This window comes from Poecilia latipinna, unplaced genomic scaffold (genome assembly GCF_001443285.1).
Source record: "Poecilia latipinna isolate Pla-1442-1.1 unplaced genomic scaffold, P_latipinna-1.0 Scaffold4378, whole genome shotgun sequence".
Classification (NCBI taxonomy): Eukaryota; Metazoa; Chordata; class Actinopteri; order Cyprinodontiformes; family Poeciliidae; genus Poecilia; species Poecilia latipinna.
Genome location: NW_015116994.1, coordinates 1 through 6,179, shown reverse-complemented (window position 1 = coordinate 6,179; position 6,179 = coordinate 1). Strand labels below are relative to the sequence as shown.

At 39.7% G+C, this 6,179-nt stretch overlaps 1 pseudogene; it reads right to left on the bottom strand.

Moving 5' to 3' along the window:
- Positions 1 to 6: 6 nt before the first annotated feature.
- Positions 7 to 5,876, bottom strand: LOC106942556 (neoverrucotoxin subunit alpha-like; annotated as a pseudogene).
- Between the last annotated feature and the right edge of the window lie 303 nt (positions 5,877 to 6,179).

Genomic DNA, 6,179 nt, shown 5'->3' with positions numbered 1-6,179 from the left:
GCAAACAGCATTGTAACAACTGGAAACAGCAGAATAACATGTGGATCCTGGAATATTCCCAGCTTCCATCTTTAAAGGACTGGAGGAAGAAGAAATTTCTAAGGAATCATGTGTTAGAGTTTCACCAAAAACCAGTTTGGATCCGTGAAAACATATAGAGATTAACTATCTGTTCAACAGTGAGAGAGTTTCTGTGTCAGGAGGAAAATCTTTAGACTCAAATCAGCACAGAAACACTGAGGAAAGATAACTGAACCTCCAGAGCTTAAATCCAGGAATCAGAGGTTCAGTGAATGTGGTGTTGAAGGTGTGGAGGAGGATCAGTGAGTCAGAGGAGACTCTGTAGAAGGACAGAATGCCAGCAGGACAGTCCACATACACTGATACTCTGTTAGAGACGGAGGAGGAGGAGGAGGAGAGACGAGTTTCTATGTCATTGTGACAGACAGAGTAACCATCAATATCAGAGCAGCTCAGACTCCAGGAATGATCATTCAATCCAAACAAACAGTCTTTGCCTCCTTTTCTCTTGATTCTTCTGTAACTCACTGATATATCAACTCTTCCTCTCCACTCAACCTCCCAGTAACAGCGACCAGTCAGACCAGTTCTACACAGCAGCTGATGCCAGTAATCAAATCTGTCTGGATGATCAGGATATGGCTGAGGCTCCTTCACACGTGTCACCTTCCTGTTGTCTTCAGACAGTTTGAGTTTTCTGTTCACTGTGTTTGTGTCGATGGTGAGTTGACAGGAATCTGATGGAGAGAACAAACACAATCCAGCTGCAGTTATTGATCATTTATTGATCTTTGATGATGATCCTGAATGAGTGATGTGACAGTTTGAAGATGGTTGAATGTGAGCTGCTTTGTTGTCATGAATCAGATAAAAAACACACTTACATCTTCTCAGTCTCCATGGACCTGGTGTCAAGAATGGGCCTCCAGCAGGCTCCACCCTGAAAGGAGGAGGGGGGTCAGACCATCAGTCTCTTTCAGCAGCAAACATGGACATTGCATGTCTAACCGGGTGGTTTTACTGGAAAACATAGTTTACATCCAGTGGTTGTAAATTCCCACCCGTTTTGGGCCCTTGAACACATCTAGGCCCCGTTCCCCACCTTCACTTCCTCACAGCCTTGTCGGGCTCATTAGCATATATAGGCACCGGGTGTGCACGCCAATCTGTGTGTGTTTGTCGGGTCCGTTGTTTGCGTTGGCTCTCGATCAGATGAACGCTGGCGCCGTGCTCATCGGGTTGCTGTGAGAGTGTTTGGATCGTGGACATTTGATACTGATTGCTGCTGTTGTCTATTATGTTCCCACAAACAGTGCAGAACCAGAACAGTGCATAGCTCCTTATTTTTATTAGTTTATTGGGCACATAAACTATTCAGTTTAGTTTATTCAGCACTTCCTCTACCAACCAGCACCACCAGGTGGCGCTATACACACTTGTGAGTTTAGTTCAAAATCTTGATTTCTCTCTCTGAACTTTTAAACATCCATCTGACCAACATGGAGTTACTTTTCTTCTCATCTTTGCTCCTTGGGGCTGATTGGTCTGGAGCTCCATCAAATATTGTTTTAAAGTCCTTTCTGTCATCAGTAGATCATCATGGAAATCTAACTGAACTTCACTTTGATTCATTTAGTCAGAGTCCCTATTAAACTCTATTAAATCCATCCCACTCTTTCATTTTCCTTGTGAGCCGTTCTTAGTCAGGAGAATATTCCAGAAGACTGGGTAATGATCTCTGCCTCCAGATGAGGCGTCTAAATATTTAATGATCAAACTAAATATTTATCTTCAAACTAAATGTTTCCCATCAGACTAAAGACGTTTCTCCTCTTCCTCCTCTATCAGACCTTCTCTGCTCCTGCAGCAGGTTCCTCCATACCTGAGAGCTTCCAGTCTCCAGTCTGGATCCTTCAGTCCAGCCGACAGCAGCTTCACTCCTGAGTCTCCTGGATGATTGTAGCTGGTCCAACTCTTTCAGATGGGAGGGGTTAAAGGTCAGAGCTGAGGCCAGAAAAGCACAGCCTTCCTCTGACACCAAACAGCCTGATAAGCTGCAGACACACAATTCATCACATGATGAGAACATTGAGGTAGAGACCAAGGTCTGAACTGGACATTTATAGGAGAGGAAAAAAGTCAAGAAACTGGAGCTTAAACTGTTAATAATATGAAATATTAATAAAACTGTATTTAATTTTATAGGTAATAATAATCAACATTTGTTTCTTGTAGAATGTATTATGCTGCCTTCACACCAAACTCAACTTGATCGTCAGGAGGGTTTGGTTTACATTCAGAGTCTATTTGGACCCTCATGCAGGGTATGGTGCTTTTTTGAGCTTTTGACCTGCAGTGAACTCGTCCAACGACGCAGTTAGAAAATCTGAATGTTTTGCACTCCGCTTTGTGATGTAGCGGAGTGACGTCACATTTTTTCTGACGTGATCTCAGAAAAACAAAAAAGAGAATTAACTAATTGTTGCTGTTTGCTAACGTCCTATAATCTACAACAAGTCAATTTATGACTCCAGAGACAGAAATAGAAAAGACATTGCTTGGAGCAAAGGTCAGTGAGCCAGATGGAATGTCAGGCAATTTATAACTTTTATTACTTGAAAATATTTCCACGCATTTGTGCCTTCTAAATCCGTCCAGCTAAAATGTTGAGTCACGTTTAATAAATCCAAATATTTCTTTAAACAAAATAGGCAGGAGATGGTGGAAGAATTTGACGGACATATATGCCAAGGAGTCTTCTTTCAACACAACTCCTCGAGGAGTTGCAATGTATTTGACATGCCTGACACACTTCTGAAGCAAAATGTCAAGTGTCTGACTTTAAAGTGCACGTTTCAAACTAGTGTCATACAGATTTGTAGCACACAAATCTCATTCTGTATGAATGCAACATTTGAAAGTGTAGCATATAGTTTGGGTGTGTTCACACTGCAGCCTGAAGTGACTCAATTCCGATTTTTTGGCAATTCCGATTTTTTTGCCAGGGCCGTTCACACTCCCAGTAAATGCGACCTGTATGTGAACTGCAGTCTGAACGGGCAAACGACCTGAAAGAAGAAGTGCTCAGTGTTTGCTGAAGTAAACATGGAGGCTAACGGTGGAGCTTAGCTTACATATTTGAAGTTGTTGTCCGGCCAGAGCCGCATATTAACAACTTAATCCTCATATTGTCCGACATGGTTGTTGTTTTTCTTCCCACTTGAGTGTATCAGGATGCAGAATAGTGAGATTTGTTGAGAAACTGACGTTCAGTTCGGATGAATGTGACCCGGACGTTAGGTCGCATTTGAACTGGATACGTATCGGATATGGGTCACATTCGAAAAAGAATCTGACCTGTGCTGTTCACACTGCCATGAAAAGATCGGATACAGGTCGCATTACGTCAAAAAAATCGGAATTGGGTCCCTTTAGGCTGCTGTGTGAACGCACCCTTTTTCACGGGGGCGGTGCCGCCCTCTGGGCGTTCAGAGGACGGCAGGGGGTGTTGGTGGAAATTTTTACAAAAGCGGGGCGTTTGCTCCAAGGTAAACTTAGAGCAAACGCCAAAGTTTACTTATTGTCCAGACGGACAATAAAAGTGCTTTATTTTTTTCTGGATGCTGCTGACTTCCATGGAAGGACAATGGAATATCGCTCTTATAAACATGTAATGACTAAAATCATGATACCCTCACTTTGCATCCCTCTTAAAAATGGACCCATTTAAATAAAGAAAACCCTCCATGGGTGATACCACGATAGAGAGTGTTCATTTTATAGCGTTAACATTGGTTCTGTAAATGATCTGGTACGAAACGGTAGTACTATCGCACATTTGAATTTTAATAATCAGAATACTGACACTGTTTCTGCTTTAAAAGATTTATGTGAAAAGGTTTATGTCAGTCTGCTTTTTTCCATCGATACCCTTTATTTCTTTTGTTACCCCACATAGTGGGGTAAGAGAAGAAATAAAATAAAAATATGCGCACATTGCACAAAACTGTGAAACAGGAGATCCTGGGTGTAGAATGGAGCAACAAACTAGATGTGAATCAGGATCAGAGAATCCAGCACTGAACAATGAAAAATCAAGCACTTATAGTGGCAGATCAGGTGAAACACATGGTGAAGCGGCGCAGCAGGTGAATAACATGATGAGTAAAGATTCCGGGTAGTGAGCATGAATAAACAATAAAATAAAACTAGCAACAGGAAAGAAACTAAGGAGGATAAAACAATAAAGCAAGAGAGGATAAAACTAATCAAAGAAAACTAAATAGGAATGAATTAGTAACAAAATGCAAGAATAAACTAGAAACAAAAGTAGATAAAGAGGAATAAACTGGTATGGCAAGACCTTTCGAGCAATAATTAATACAGAGGACTGTATGGCAAGAATAAACAGACACTATTTCCAGATAAAAGGTAAAATAATAATGTTGAAGTGCCATGGGTTTGTTGAGACCACATCTAGTACTAAGAATAAATATATCTTACAGACCATAACAGTAATAAGGAACGTATCACTTATTTATGTTTTAATTAGATTTGTTGTATTTATTTCTTCAATATTATTTTCCATGTCAGTTTTAATGTCTTGAGCCTGATGACCCTACAACACTTTTAATTTGAGTCATTAGAATTGAATTAAGAACCAGATTTGGTCTTTGTAATTTCTGTCCAGTAAAACTATTAATCTATAATCAATAGACAGGTCTATATAAAGATATTATCCATGTTTCTGTCTCATATTTGTATGGCATTAAAGGACCTGGAACTTTGTTTTTTCACTGAAAGCTCTGGTTTGAACAATAAATGCCATGTGGGTGAATTTTTATGGATGATACTCTGATGTCCCATTCTCCTGAAGGCAGCACAGAGCTGCACCACCAGAAACTCACAGAAACACTGAAGAGAAGAAGAGCTATGATTAATGTAGTTACAGTTCTATCCATGTTTTAATGCTGCAGAGCTCATTTGTTTAGCAAATAGATCAAAGTTTAAACTGGCATGTTGAACATCTTTTATCTTCTCATTTTGTGCAAGATTTAACAACTAACATCAAAAAATGGCACAGAACAAGAATATTTCTTTCCAATCTGATTGGCTGCTGTTAGGCCTATCAATTTCAGGCTGAAAAGTAACCAGTGGAATTTTCTTAGATGACTGTAAAATATATTTTTATTCCCATGCCTTTTTTGTTCTCAATCATAAAAATTAAAGCATCAACAATAGTGATAGTAATAAAATAATATACAGTGCAAAGTAGCCTACAAATTCACGGATGGGGGGCGGTGGCCCAAAAAGAATGAGAAACACGGATCTAGCAACTGCTGGGAGGAAGGATCTGCAATGCTCCTTTGTGCACCTAGGATGCTGCAATTTGTCAAATGTCCAAAGTTACACTATCATTCAAAGCTTGACCCCCACCTTTCTAAATATTTCTCTTCTTGTTTTTTTTCAGCCTGGAGTAAAAGAAACCCAGCTATGTTTATGTGTAGCTTTGTCACAGGAAGACATCTGTTGTTATAATAATCAACCACTGAAATATTATATAATTTCTGCTAGCAGGAAATGGACAGAAATCTGGTTTCACCAGGATTGGTTACATTTTACCTGAGAGTCTCCAGGATGCAGTTTGGACTCTTCAGTCCAGCAGAGAGAAGCTTCACTCCTGAATCCTGCAGGTTGTTGTTACTCAGGTCCAGTTCTCTGAGACTGGAGGACTGGGAGCTGAGAACTGAGGACAGAGCTTCACAGCTTCTCTCTGAGAGGTTACAGCCACTCAGTCTGAGGAGACAGGGAGGAAAATCTGGTATTAAACAATTTATCAGAATGAATGTCTTTTTCTATCCAGTCAACAATGTTCCTGTTTTACTGATTTAAGGGACTGTTTTATATTCATTTATGTTGCCTTTTGTTGTGATAATATTACAACAAAAGTAATGTGGGAAAAAATAGAAACAAATTTGCTCCTAAAACAATCCAAAAACAAACAGTAGCCAAACATTAAATACAGAAAAATTGGTAACATTTTATTTGAGCATAATATTGACATGGAACTGTCAAAACTATCTTCTGTCATGAAGATGAAGGAGTCTTCATGAATGTTTACGACTTTATCATAAAGTGTCAATCGGTAAATAATGACA